This window comes from Prenolepis imparis, unplaced genomic scaffold (assembly GCF_030444845.1).
Source record: "Prenolepis imparis isolate NDT839.2.m4 unplaced genomic scaffold, iyPreImpa1.0 SCAF_8, whole genome shotgun sequence".
NCBI lineage: Eukaryota > Metazoa > Arthropoda > Insecta > Hymenoptera > Formicidae > Prenolepis > Prenolepis imparis.
In genome coordinates, this window is record NW_028141166.1 from 9,884,732 (window position 1) to 9,900,879 (window position 16,148).

Below are 16,148 nucleotides of genomic sequence, written 5' to 3' on the forward strand. Positions count from 1 at the left end.
TGCTCGATGCTTCATGCATAATATACCGACCAAGTCGAAATACATAGATACGCGAATGAGGAAACTCATTATAAAGTGAGCAGTAGAGGGAGAGTTGTCTAGACAGATTATTTCAAAGATAATTGTTGATTTGCGATTATTTTGTATATAACTTTTTATTAATGAATGTTTTGTTAATGGAATGTTATTAATTATTATATATTTTATTAATTTTTTTATTTATTATTTTTATATTTCAGAAAAATTCAAATTTAATTAGATTTTCTAAATTCGTCGCTTAAATACATCTATTCATATCTGCGTCTAAAATATCGCATTATAAATATCGGACTGAGCTTGAAAAGTCAACGGAAACGAGTGTTAATTGGTGCTATTGATCGAAAACATTTAATTATTACTGTGATATAAAGATTTAGTTCCGATATTCCCCCGAAGAGAATATCCGAATTGGAACTTATAACTTTTCCATTTTTCCTATTAAATTCGATTAAGTCGCAAGTCGTTTTAATAGCATGTTACTGTTTTAACATTTTCAACATATTATATACACCGCTATAGAAATATAAAATAAATAATTTCTCACTCACCGATACCTGCAACAACGGAGTTGTAGTACACAGCACATTCATCTGAAACAAAATATTGAAATTATGTATAATATATGTGTGTCGAATATCTCATAAACGAAGCAGTTTAGCACAAATGTTTTTGCATACCTTACAGTTGCCCCGTTGTCGCCCGATGCCTCCCCGAGCCTCCTCCTCCTCTCTTGGTTATTCGTAGCACTCACGACATTTGCGAAAACACGAATACGGCACTCTCGACACGCGAAACTTTACACGGCACTCCCGACCCGCGAAACTTTACACGGCACTCCCGACCCGCGACACTTTACACGGCACTCCCGACGCGTGAATCGCGTGTATCGCGATGTTATCTGTAACAAATAAAATATATACATATATTAGAATAATCTTATTATTTCGCGTTATAACATACACAATATAAATATAAATATAAGTAGTAATATAAGTAAGCTAGAATATTTAATTAGCAAATTTTCGCTTTATTAATATTTTTTGACAGAAATCAGCTGATTAAATCATTAATTTGCTAATTAATTTTTAAAATAATATGTTATAAAAATTGAAATAATATGTTTTAAATAATATGTTATAATACGTTAAACTCGATTAATATGTTTGACAGTTATCAGCTGATTTCTGTCAAAAAATATTAATCAAGAATAAGATATTATAACATATTATTTACAACATATTTTAATTTTTTAACATATTATTATTTTAAAATTTAATTAGCAAATTAACACTTTAATCAACTAATTTATGTGAAAAAATATTAATCGAGTTTAGACAAACTTTATATTATTTTTTAAAAAATATCATTTTAACATAAAATTGAAGAATGGCGCGCGCGTAACGCGCGCTTGTGTTGTTTTAGTCAATATAAAAAAAATAACAAGACGCCCGAATACACATTAACGTAATGGTTATGCCGTTGTTGCAAACGTGCTCGCGTGGTGCTGCATGAAAACGCGCGCGTGCCGTAACAGGTGAAGCGTAAACTTCGTACTTTGTAACTGGTAAATATTTGACGAAGTTGGCGTGTGCGCTGAACGCGGCAGCAGAGGTTCGGTTGATACGTGTACATGTACGCCAATCTCTCGCTCAAGTTCAGGGAAAGCAGACGCGATCATCTCATATCTGTTTCTCTTCGCGCGAACGCAGACTAATCCATATCCAGCCGCGAACTCGGAATCAATGTCAAATACCTATAAGCGCGACATAATAGCTTAGAACGTTATCCGCGTGGCAATCAGAGAGAAAAGAGAGGAGGAGGAGAGAGAGAGAGAGAGAGAGAGAGAGAGAGAGAGAGAGAGAGAGAGAGTATATAGAATCATCCTGCCGAATCACACCGCGCCAATCCCAGGTGATATCCCAGGAACGAGATCGATATCCGAAACATAGACTGCAGCCACTCGAGCCGAAAAGCCTCGCCGATAATTGGACGCGCTGCTTCTCTCAGCGAGCGGAACTTCCCTCTCTATGAATCGATATTATCTGTCTTATATATATCCGGCGAAATATCGAGAATTACTCTCCGCGCGGAGTCCATCGAGAACTCGCTTTACGATCTCCCGACCTACATTTCTCTCACGATTCACGATTTTAAGAAACAGTTCGAGGAAAGGAAAGACGAGCGTAAAAGCTACACCCACGGCGCGTTAGTTGTTTTTATATCCGTATTATTGCGTCGTAACTATCCCCGCCGGATTTCAAACGTAAGCCGAAGCGCAATCTTTACGATCTACTTGTTTCTCGACCTAGAGAAGTGCAGTAGAGAAAGAGAAAGAGAGAAAGAGCGAGAAAAAAAGAGAAAAAAGAGAGCTAATAAGAACTCACGCTTTCCTTCACGTCTCCAAGCGTTTTTTCCAACATTTTTCTTTCATCAAATCTCGTTCAAACTTGTTTCATTGGATAGTCTCCCTCAACTGTGTCTGTTTCTACTGGCGAATTCTCGATGTTCCGCTCCGTTTTACTGCCTAACTAAGACTAGTCGCGACTATTCTTCAGCATTGGCCGATTTAATTTCGGAACACCTAATTCGCGTACCGACTGTCTGCAGCTTCGTCCGTCTCGTTCGAACAATGGGCGATTCAGTGGAGAAGAAAGAGCTCTAACTAAATGAACCTACAAAGCCTTCGCTGATCGGGCTGCTCTGGAAAACGCGAAGATTGTAAGCTCAAAATGGAGAGAAGATGCGCTTGCGTTTTGAATCATATAAACTTACAGACGTCCTTAATTATTTTCGCGACTTTCCCGAGATGCTCGTTCCAGTCACCCGGATCCGTTACGATCGAGCTTCACGTCTCTCGAGCTCGTCGAGATGGAAATATAAAATTGTTTTGACAACTAAGATAGAAATAACGAGATAAAAAGAGTACAAATATTGTTGCTTTGTGCTCTGTCTTGTGCTGAAAGCGCGTGCATAAATGTTAGTAATAAAATACTTATTTAAGTGAAAATACATAGCAATGACCAGGTGTTGTATACGTCTGAACGCATCTTTTCTTATCTGAATGATATATAGATCTCAAGCTTGGATAAAGGATATCTAGGAAGAACAGCTGTCGATCGAAAACTCATAATATTTCATTCTTTCTCTCTCTTTCAACGTTTTACCTTCGTTGTATATAGCTATAATAACTAGCTACGATAACTCGCAATAATTAAAATGTAAAGTAATTATTTTAGTATGTTACGCGTTAATCAAACGCACTGTTCGATGCATTATTGATAGAATTTCTAAAACAATGCCGAAGGTTTCGTTTTTTGTGTAACATTTTTTTCAATTTTGGAATAATCTCTCGGGTTATCTTATATTGTGTAAGGAAAAAATAGCGCGTCAGACAAGATCCAGAGATAGATCGTATCCAGAGTTATTCGGGAAGTGAATACTGAATACATTACCTACCTACCTAATGCAGTTCGCAGATAAATTAACATACATCGTTGAGAAATCGCCGCGCTGCGAAATCTTCTTAAAGTTTCAATGGACCGCGAAAACTTTTCGACGAAATGAAAATTTGCCAGAACTTTTCTTCGCCGGAAAAATCGATCGCCATATTTATATTCGTGTCAGCGAGTTTGCTCATACGTGCTGTTAAATCTCAGTGTTATTCAGAAGAATTAATGACAACGCTGCATTAAACTCATAAATTTGTCAAAAAAAATTTTGTTTTATTATACATACATATATGCACAAACGTTAATTCAATTTATCGAGATTTGACTAACATTTTCTTTTTTTTTTTTTACCAAAAAATTAAAAAAGATAAAAGATAGGGTATATCATATATGAATGTTAAAATAAATAAATATTAATCTTATTTAATATTCATAGGAATAATTTTTTGTGAAATATGAACTGATAAAATTGATTTAAACGATGTTATTACGAGAAAATAACATCACAATGATGCAAAATCTATTTTGCTAATTTATAACACGAACATAGTGTAAAGCTAATTGTAAAAAATGATTGCAATCAATAATAAATTTATTGACTATATTATCGATTGAATACTAAATATTTCACAAAATTTTCTAATGTTTTACTTTTTGCAAGAAAAACATTGTTCTAGTTTCACCAAAAAACGAGTTATAAAAAAAGGATAATTTTCAAACTACTAGGAATAATAGGAACAATATATAAAATCAAACATATGTAAATCATTCTTCTTCTTTGAAAGAATTGAAGCATTGCTTTCGATATTTCTCATATAACATGGAATTTGCATGATCATATCAGAATAGCACCTAAGAAACTTTGCATTTGGCATCTATATAATATTTCTTAGACGTATAAGAGCATATTGGATGTCTCAGAAAGAATCTATACCTTATATATTATCCTGAGCAAATTTAAGCAAAAAGAGTTATATTACCTTATATTCAGAAACTCAGTTATATAGCTAAAGATTCGATATTTTAATTTTGCATTCCATAAATAACTGTAAAATATTAAATAAATAACTCGACATTACTCTTTTTTGCTTAAATTATCGTCTTCAATCAATTTAAAGAATCGTATTCTTCTATCTTTACATGATTATGTTTTTAATTAAAAATTGCATACACGATCATTCTACTATTCTCTCTTCTAATCTTTTATATTATTTATCATTACGTTTTCCAAATCCCGAAGTATTCCTCATGGAATATTCTGCGACGCGATATCCCATGGAGATCTCTTTGTGAGGCGGAAATCCAGAAAACACAGAATACTGAACACTCTGTAGATCTCCCGAATTCTTTCCACAGGATCATCTGGGGAACGCGTCCTGCACGAGCTTTTACCTCTTCTTCTCCAGCACGTTTCTATTTACCATGGCAGGCACGTTGCTGTCCACCGGCGTCTGGTGCTTCCTGGTTAGGCTACCTATGATCCATCTGGCACCGGGGCCCTCGAGGATCATCGTCTACCTCAGTGGTTACACCTTCGCCGCCGGTGCACTCACATTGCCTGCCTCATGCATCCTGTTTCGCGAACACAACGTGACTCGAGGTCGTCGTACCTTATTGCCGGTAAGATCATTCGCAGTAATTACAAATCACATTACGATTGCGCAACGAACTGACGCAATTAAGCTCAATTAAACGGCGCGGCGTAATTCAAAGGGCACGGCGTGTTCTGCCTTATAGGCGAAAGATCGGGAGATTAAAAATTACCTTTGTCTCTATTTTACATTATATTTTACATATATTTTATATAATTATATAATTATTTCCGTTTTTTTTTAAATTTTTGGACTAGAGATTTATACAAATAAATGCTTCGATATAGTTAAAATAAAAAATAAAATAAGAATAAAATTCACGCGATATCTCCGACTCGAGATACGATGTAGGAATAATAAATTGAATCTGTAAACCGGGTCTTTACTTCGTTAAACGTTGAAGCGGCCAAAAACAAACCCAAACGGGAGATGGAAATCGAATTTTCAAACATCCCAGTCGACTGTTATTTGCTGCGTGATAAAATCAAGTACTCAGTTTTTTATGCTACAGAGCTAAACTAAAAACTCGTCACTCCTTTTAACGATCTTTAAGCATCATTGATGTTGAAAGAGGTGGAATAAATATATGCACATGGTGTCGCGATCAACATGAGATTTAAGAGAAAATCCTCGTAGTCCGCGACTTTACAGCTACGAGCTCAGATCGACCACTTAAATCTTCGCGGACGATTTCCTCGTGATCTATGACGGACACGGTGCGCCTAGCAGCGAAAATAAATTGACCCTTGACTCGGTCCTTATAACCTCCTGAAAGCTCGGCGACCGCCGTTCTTTCTATTAACTTCTCATGCCGCAAGCGAGTTTTCATTCTTAAATCTTTCGAATTACGAAGATAGTCGATGGTCGACAAATGATCATTATTACAATCGAGAAATAATAGGCTGGGCATTTTTATCGATGAATAACAATGCTACTAAGTTCTTTTATTTCCTCTTTCTCTTTTTGAGCCTTTCTTATAACCTGAATGCTTTTATGTATGTTACATTTAATGAAATGAATTATGTATCTCTTTGCATAGGATCAATGCATTGTCACGACATATGTACTAAATCAAAAACTTGAATTATATATTGATGTCAATAGTTACAATAAAAAGTGACGTGTTAGATTAATATTATTTAACGAATAAATCATTAATATGTAGTTGACGCTATTATAAAATATCACTTTCGGATATAAATAAGAAAATATTAATGAATTTTCTTAAAAGACATAAGGTTATCGACAAAAAACTAGCTGTATGTAATATTAAATAAAATAAATATAATAAAATATGAGACTAAAGATTTTATGAAAAATAATTCAGTCTATTCATTAAGGATGTTTGTTTACAATTCTACAATACTCATTTTAATTTTGTTAAAAACAGATATCATACATTTCCAAAACATATTCATATATATACATATTCGTAAATGTACATACGTATTCATATATATACATAATCGTAAATGTACATACATATTCATATATGTACATAATCGTAAATGTACATACATATTCATATATATACATATTCTCCAAAACAAATCGTTCATTTCAACTCTCATGAAAACAGAGAATCTGAATTTAATATCCTTTGCCAGATAACGTCATCTCTACATTATATACATATGAAAAAAAATAATACATTCTAACGAAATAAAAATATAACTTTTAATAACAATTTCAATAATACTTTTTAATAATAATTATTCGAATAAAGAACTTTTTGTAATATTATTATGCAATACAAAAACTAAAATTATATAACAAAATAGCCTCGTTTTCTCTTTCTCTCTCTCTTCCCCCCATTTCTTTCTCTTCTATATAATTTTGTCTATATTCATATGTGTAAGAAAAAATAATTAAATTATATTTGTAAAATTTCAAGTTTTATAATAATGTATACTGCGCTATATAAAAAATGAAAAAATTAAAAAAAATCTTATTTATTATATATTATATAATTCGCGTATAAAATATGAGAAAATCAAACTTTATTAAAGCCCAATTATTGTAACAATACATAAATTATCCTAAAAATAGATGACGTAACGATCATACAAATATAATAATTGAACTTACTCGCCACGTAATGCATTGCTGTTATTTTCTCATTGCATATTCCTACAGTTTAAAAAAGTCTATTTCGCACATATGTATGTATAATGATTACTGGGAGTAATTCAATTATTTATATTATAATTTACATTGTTGTATTGTTATGTAGGATGATGTACTAACATTGCACTCACTTTTGGCCAAGAAAAAAATAGATATGATTTATACTCTCATTAATTAAAATGACACAATAATAACTGTCACAATTCTCTCTTTTTAAGAATATGAGATGCTTTCTAACAAATTTATAATATGAAATATGACAATTTATCATTTTTTATATGTATTTTTTACGGAAAGTTTCGTATAGATATCAAATTACTAACTCATTACAATAACGTATTTTAATTTAATCCCTGCTATATAATAATATAATGATATTTTCATATAGTCGCGTCATTAAGAAGTGATTACTTACTAACGCGTACGTCAAAATTTAATCCATGACAATCTATCTTATAAAACTTCTGATGTTATATTTATGCGATATATTGATAAATAAATGATACAAAAAATATGTCATATACTTTGTATCGTATTTATTGACGCAATTTTAATGAATAAAAAAATCCGAAGAAAGGCACGTTACGAAAGTATCAAATATAAATCAAGGAAATATTTATTAATTCTATTGAATTAAAGTAATTTAATTACTACTACATATGTGTTCGACAGTTTATGTTTTATACTGTTCTATTACGCGAGCGCGCAATTTATTTTGATGACAAAATTTATCTTACAATTAGTATAGTCTTATAAATTAGTGGTTCACATTATGAAAGAGCACAGCTAATAATCGTTATTAATGTGCAATACCTATGATCACATGCCGCGTTTGATAGTGTTATACGCCTCTAACACCTCTGGCGAGCTTATAATAATATGAAGCGTGACGGCGCGACACTGTCTACTTCTCATCCCTATTCCGGTCTTCCCCACTCCGGCTTTCTCTACTGCGGCCTTCCATACTCCGGCGGTCACATTCATATCGTACGCACGTACGATGTACCATACCGCGACCTTTCGCATGACTGAAAATTTGAACGACACGCACAGAGATCCGACACGTTTGCGCGAATAATATTATCTTTACATACTACGATTAATCGCTGTTACAAATTTTATTAAAGTATAATTAAATCCCCTATTGCGTATTCTTTTATGTGCGATACATCTTGTGAAAAGTAAATCTGTATTCTAACTTTGAAAGAATAATATGCTATTTATTTCGACATTATACAATTCACAATGGAATATGTGAAGAAAACAAACATTTAAAAAAGTATGAGATATCGAATGTGCGATACCATGATTTTATGGCACTCTTTGATAGTACATCTTTAATACTTTGACGATTTTATAATAATATAAAGCATGACATTGTCATCCCTACTTCGACGGAAACGTTTCCAGACCGTACGCATGATGCATGATATAATGAGTTACGATCTTTCATATGACAATTCGAACGACGTGCGGATGTGCGACACGTCATTCTGCAAATAATAATCTTTACACGTTACGACTAATCGTTGTCAGGAATGTCATAAAGTAAATTTTATACTGAATTTTTTTGTATGCGACACGTGATTTACCTTGAAAAGTAAATCTATTTCCAAGAATAATATGCTATTCGTTTTATTCTCGATATACGATTTAAATGATCCACAATAAAATGTACGAAGAATCAAACATTGAAAAAGGCACGAGAATATCGAATCCAATAATGAGCAATTACGTAGTAATTACATACGTAGTAACAGTTATAATGTATAATGTAATATAATGTTAGGTAATATCTAATATATAATGTAATGTTAAAATGAACTGAATTTCGTCGCAAATTGAGAGAAATTAAAACAGATATAACTACTTTTTGAGATACTATGTTATAAATATGTATAAATTATATATATATATATATATATATATATGAGAAAAAAATTATGCGCAAATTATTAAAAAGTATATATATATATATATATATTCTTTTTAATAATTGGCGAATAATTTTCTCACGCATTATTTTCCTGCTCGAATTGTTGCTCTTGTAATCGAGTAGCGAGAGTTTCGATCAATGCTTGCACGCGTTACGTGACAACGATTACAATTATTTACACAGCGATCGATCATTGTATTCGTCATTTTTCGTAGGCCGGAGAGCTTCATCACGGACACGAATAAAAAAATAACAGTTTTGGTTGTAGTTTCTCCTAGTTGTTTATTCTGTCCAACCGTGTATTGTACGTGTATGTATAAATCAGCGTCGAGAATGCTGTATGAACCGTCGAGCGATCGCGGGATTAATTAGAGCGCTGGTTCGTAATTAGTCGTGTTTTCCGATCGGCTTTTCGATCAATTTTGTTGGTGCGTGTTTGTATGTGAGTTGTACGTGATGCCAAATAATACCGCCTGCGAGGAGCAACAACCACGACAAATCGACCATCGAGTCAATTTTTCATCATATTTACATGATCGATTGTTTATCAGTTCTGCTTAGTATTTATATACATTCTCGCGTTCTTTCAGAGATCGATATTAACTCTCTCGATATTTCATAGCTCTGTTACAATGTCTATCTAAATTTTATTTTATCGTAACGTATCTTTATAGATGTTTACTCTACGCGATAAAAACATTCTTCTCTCTTTTTTCAAATTTGAAAATCTACCTTATAATTAAAAATAACATCTTTTAATATTTGTATAATTCCAACTTACAAATGTATAAAACGATTAATAATTTATATATTACTATAGATATTGCAAATAAGAAAATGTTTTAATAATTAGACAAATTATTAATTTTTATTAATAAGAGTAAAATTATTAAATTCAGTATATCGATAAATTTAGAAATTGACTTGTACTACTTGTTTCACGCTGCTGGACTTACACTACTGATGAAACTGATAGAAATTGACTTATATATACTTTATTGACTTATATATATATCACTTATATTGACTTATATTGACTTATATATATATCACTTGGAATTAATTCTGCGTTTTATTGACTTACACTACTGAAAAGTGCCCTGAAAATCATTGACACGTTCTCCTTACAAATGAATAAAACGACTAATAATTTATATATTACTATAAATATTGCAAATAGGAAAATGTTTTAATAATAAGATAAATCTTTAATTTATATTAATAACAGTAAAATTATTAAATTCGGTATATCGATAAATTTAGAGATTGACTTGTACTACTTATTTGACGCTGCTGGACTTACACTACTGATGAACCTGATAGAAATTGACTTATATCACTTGGAATTAGTTAAGCGTTTTATTGGTTTACACTACTGAAAAGTGTCCCGAAAATCATTGACACGTTCTACTTACAAATGTATAAAATACCTATGTGAACCTAGCACCCGACTTTATAAAATTAATTTTTTAAAACGGAAAATGATAGCATTTTGTTTGTAGTTGTTTGTAGTAACAATAATTTCGTTTGTAGTTTTATCAATTAATAAATAAAAAAAATTTTTTAAATAACTCGCACCCGACATTGAGATATTGCAAATCCGCTTGCGCAGTCTTCTTTAGAATCGTTTGTAGTTGTTTGTAGTGATTTTCCTTTCGTTTATAGTTGAGCGGTTCAAAAGTTATAAACAATTGTTTATTCGTCCAAGAGGTAAATTTGTTAATTTTAAAGATATTGCAAATCCGCTTGCGCAGTCTTCTTTAGAATTTGTAGTTTGTAGTGATTATCCTTTCGTCTGTAGTTGAGCGGTTCATATATGTTTATAACTTTTGAATCGCTCAACTACAAACGAAAGGAAAATCACTACAAACAACTACAAACGATTCTAAAGAAGACTGCGCAAGCGGATTTGAAAAATCTTAAAAATTGCTCTTGGACATATAAACAATTGTTTATAACTTTTGAATCGCTCAACTACAAACGAAAGCAAAATCACTACAAACAACTACAAACGATTCTAGAGAAGACTGCGCAAGCGGATTTGCGATATCTCAATGTCGGGTGCGAGCCATTTAAAAATTTTTTTTTATTTATTAATTGATAAAACTACAAACGAAATTATTGTTACTCAAACAACTACAAACAAAATGCTATCATTTTCCGTTTTAAAAAATTAATTTTTAAAAAGTCGGGTGCTAGGTTCACATAGCTAAATGATTTTTATTGATCTTTACGGTCCTGGTATCGCAAACCTAAGTAGTAAGCCCTGAGATTGGTCAGCCTAATCGCATCTACGTAGTCGGAAGTATACGAATACGTTGAGAGCGGCCGCAAGGCAGAGACGCGTGTAAAAATATTCAAAATAAACGAAATTTATAAAATGATCTTTATTGATCTTTACGGTCCTTATATCGCGAGTCTAAGTAGTAAGCCCAAAGATTGGTCAGCCTAATACGGTGAGAGCGGACGCGAGGCGGAGACATGTGTAAAATATTATTTTAAAAAACGAAATATATATATATACATATATAAAATAATCTTAATTAATCTTTACAGTCCTGCATCACGACCGTAAGTAGTAAGCCCTAAGATTGGTCAGTCTAATCGCAACTACGTGGTTGGAAATACGCGAATACATTGAGAGCGACCGCGAATCGGAGACACGTGTAAAATATTATTTTAAAAAAAGCGAAATATATATAAAATGATCTTTATTGATCTTACATCCTTGTATCGCGAGCCTAAGTAGTAAGCCTTGAGATTGGTCAGCCTAATACGTTGAGAACAGACGCGAAGCGGAGACACGAGACACGTGTAAAATATTATTTAAAAAAACGAAATATATAAAAAATGGAAGTGATCTTCATTGATCTTTACGGTCCTTGTATCGCGAGCCTAAGTAGTAAGCCCAGAGATTGGTCAGCCTAATCGCATCTACGTGGTCGAAAGTCGCGAATATATTGAAAGCAAGGTGGAAACGCGTGTGAAAATATGATTTAAAAAAGCGAAATATATAAAATGATTCTTTATTACTCTTTACAGTCCTGTATCGCGAGCCTAAGTAGTAAACCTAGAGACTGGTCAGTCTAATCGTACCTACGTGGTCGAAAGTCGCGAATACATTGGAAGCGATGCGGAGACGCGCCTGAAAATATTATTTAAAAAAACAAAACATATAAAATGATTTTTTATTAATCTTGACAGCTCTGCATCGCGAGCCTAAATAGTAAGCCCAGAGATTTGTCAGCCTAATCGCATCTACGTGGTCGAAAGTCGCGAATACATTGAAAGCGAGGTGGAACCGCGTGTGAAAATATTATTTAAAAAAGCGAAATATATAAAATGATTCTTTATTAATCTTTACCATCCTGTGTCGCGAGCTTAAGTAGTAAATCCAGAGACTGGTCAGCCTATAATCGCAACATTAACCAATTGTTTATAACTTTTGAACCGCTCAACTACAAACGAAAGCAAAATCACTACAAACAACTACAAACGATTCTAAAGAAGACTGCGCAAACGGATTTGCGATATCTCAATGTCGGGTGCGAGTCATTTAAAAAATGTTTATTTATTAATTGATAGAACTACAAACGAAATTATTGTTACTACAAACAACTACAAACGAAATGCTATCATTTTCCGTTTAAAAAAATTAATTTTTAAAAAGTCGGGTGCTAGGTTCACATAGGTGTATAAAACGATTAATAATTTATATATTGCTATAGATATTGCAAATAAGAAAATGTTTTAATAATTAGACAAATGATTAATTTTTATTAATTGTAACAGTAAAATTATTAAATTCAGTATATCGATAAATTTAGAGATTGACTTGTACTACTTGTTTCACGCTGCTGAACTTACACTACTGATGAAACTGATAGAAATTGACTTATATCACTTGGAATTAGTTAAGCGTTTTATTGATTTACACTACTGAAGTGTCTCGAAAATCATTGACACGTTCTACTTACAAATGTATAAAACGATTAATAATTTATATATTACTATAGATATTGCAAATAGGAAAATGTTTTAATAATTAGGCAAATCTTTAATTTTTATTAATAATAGTAAAATTATTAAATTCAGTATATCGATAAATTTAGAGATTGACTTGTACTATTTATTTGACGCTGCTGGACTTACACTACTGATGAAACTGATTGTATATATGCCGTATAGGATTAATTTTTATGTCCGTAGTAGTTTTAATGCAACATGCAACAAAGGCAAACACTGCAAAGTGTAAAAATCTCAAAGTAAGACATAATGTACATTGTAGTTACGAGGATAAAAATATTATGCTTGTGGAATCGCGGTACGTAAGAAAATCCGGTGGTGTCTTTTATGCGAAAATGTCGACGCGCGAGGATTGCATTGTCGCGCTAATTTTCACGCGGCGCTTTTCCGTCGCGCATTATTAGACGAACATAAGAATAAGTGTGAACGGGGCGATAAATCGTACCGCGGATTTAATAACAAGGACGCGAGGTACGCGGCTCTCGCCTAACAAGAACGAATGGAAGTAGCGGGCCCGATTATTCTGCAACGGCATTCAATCTTAATGCGCTCACGTTCCTTCGTGCAACGCGTTTTTGCAACCGCAAACGGATCGATACGTTGGTGTGGAGAATATTAATTCGATGCAGAGAAAGAGAGAGATCCGGAGTAGTCTCTCTTTGTGTTTGCATTCTTATGCGAGAGCTAGATGAGAGTTTCGCCATTAAAACGCTTAAATCGCGCGATGCACCGAGCGGAATTATGTAACCGGTATCTCTCGACTCAGGTGAATCTTCCTCTCCTTTCGTTTTTTTTCTCTTCATAATCACGGTCAAATTTAATTAGGTTCTCATCTTGCGCGCGGCGACGAACATACATATACATTCGCATGGAGGACGGTGGGAGGGAAAGGGGGATGCGATGCCCGGTGGGTACAATTTGCATACGAAATTTCGTACGTGTACCTGTGCAGAACCGTGTAATACATCGTGTGCGCGAATATTCTCGCGGCCGAATCAATTGTTTCTCGCCGTCGACTTTGCTCGTTCCGTTGCTTGTCTCGTATGAAATTTCGCAGATAACTGCGCGCGTTTTCTATTTACGATTGAAATCTCATGAAGTTGCGCGCCGAATTTTCCGCACAAACTCACTGTTTTCGAATCAAACTTTTGCTCTTCCCGGATGCGCATATAATATTGCAATATTTTACGGTTCCGGTTACAGATTCGGTAATCTGTAGAATTCTTAAATCTAACGTGACACACTTGTGATTAATAGCTTTTGTGAGAAACTTGAATAAAAATTGTTGCATTTTCAAACGATTTATATTATAGAAGACAATATAAAATATCTGTTTCGAATTATGGAACTAAGTCATCTCTACCAATTAAAAAATTAATCACCATTCTGATAATTGTTTTGAGATTCCGCTTCGAGAACCACTTCGTGATAATTTATGACCGCGTAAACTCCGTGCAAGTTACTTCGTCGCGCTTTCGTTCTATTTAGTACCGTCGCATTTTATCGTTGACAGTCAATCGATTGCTCGTTTGTTTGCTGGTTTTTGTCGCGAGCTTCGCTGGTTGGGATATAGACGGGCACTATGCGTAGCGAAATGAAAGAGTGAATAAACGAAAGGGGAAAAAATAGACGACAAATGGATAAAGAGAGACGCGGAATAGGAAGCGCACGAGGATAGAAATAAGTGGAAGATAGCTATGCGAATGCGGCATTTATATAGTTTATACACACAAAGACAATTTTATGCGATCATGCGCGGGAAAAAAAAAACGCGCGATTGCTGCCGCTGATTGACGGGCTTATTTATCGTAGAATGCGTTTGTTAATGATAAATATCGGATAGAAGCAAACGATATTGTGCAGCTCTGTAACATTGTTTGCTCGACAGTTCTGAGCGCATCACTAAAGCGTTTTCAGTTCCGATGACAGGCTTTATGAAGTTTGTACGTTGGTAACGATTAACCAGTTTATCGCCCCTATTCAGATTCTCCAAATAACTTCGTGAATATAATTCGCGATAACTGCTCAATGCGGCGAATAATTTCTTGCGTTGATTATAACGAAAAAGACGCCGTCATAAATAATTTCTATTTTTCTTAAATGTTTTTAATTCTGTAATTAGCTCGTTTAAATGTTAATTTCGATGTATTCAGTATTGATAATTATCAACATTTACTTAATTAATACAATAATATGAAATTAACAATACTGCATCTCTTTTGAAGAATTTAAAAGAAGAAACGTTCAATTCTTTATTAAAACCGTTTATATAGAATAGACTTTGGATTATAAGCATTTTTAATCGGTTAATTTTAAAAACGATTAATAGCGAATTTAAAACCGTGTTCTTTCATAACGTTGAAATTTAGCGGCAATTCTTTTACCGGTATAAAATGAGAAACTCTCATAAATCCTTTCTGACGCTTCAAGCGCTTTAACAGAATTTGCAACTTTCAGCAACATCGAACATATTATATAATCTCGAGTATTTTATACATTATCTTCATTTCACGCATCTCTTGTAAACTTTTTTTTGCCAGATTGTCGGCGATTATTGTCCACCTCTTCCTTTTGAAGCATATAACAGTGCGGCTATTCTTTTAATATTACTATCATACTTTTCAGATTTTCAAGATTTTTCATTTGTCAGGATTTCAGAATTTACGAAAAGAAGCTTACAGCCCTTACACATGAGAGATTTTCTCTTTCAATTAGTATAATAGCATATCGAAGTTCCTTGTGTGTGTTGACATTCATTTATTATATAGCGATAGGATGCTGTTTTAAATAGAATGTAACGAGGAAACCGCAGATCTGGGTCGCTCAGATCGAAAATCGTTTGACGCTTTTTCACAAAATTGTGAAAAATCAAATTCCCCGAAAATCGAGAACGTTGAAAAGCCATTTTCGACGCGGAAATCAACGGGGTCAATTCTAGCTCCGTTCTAGTTGATGAGTCGAAAGAGTGTGGGGGCAGTC

The 16,148-nt window shown here is 33.4% G+C and overlaps 1 long non-coding RNA gene across 1 annotated transcript in view; it reads right to left on the minus strand.

Moving 5' to 3' along the window:
* Positions 1-723: 723 nt before the first annotated feature.
* The window catches only part of LOC145939866 (uncharacterized), a 103,734-nt gene continuing 88,309 nt past the window's right edge, over positions 724-16,148 (minus strand). Inside the window, exon 5 of the long non-coding RNA XR_014425912.1 lies at positions 724-937. This is a non-coding gene — a long non-coding RNA (uncharacterized LOC145939866). The remainder of the gene's footprint in view (positions 938-16,148) is intronic.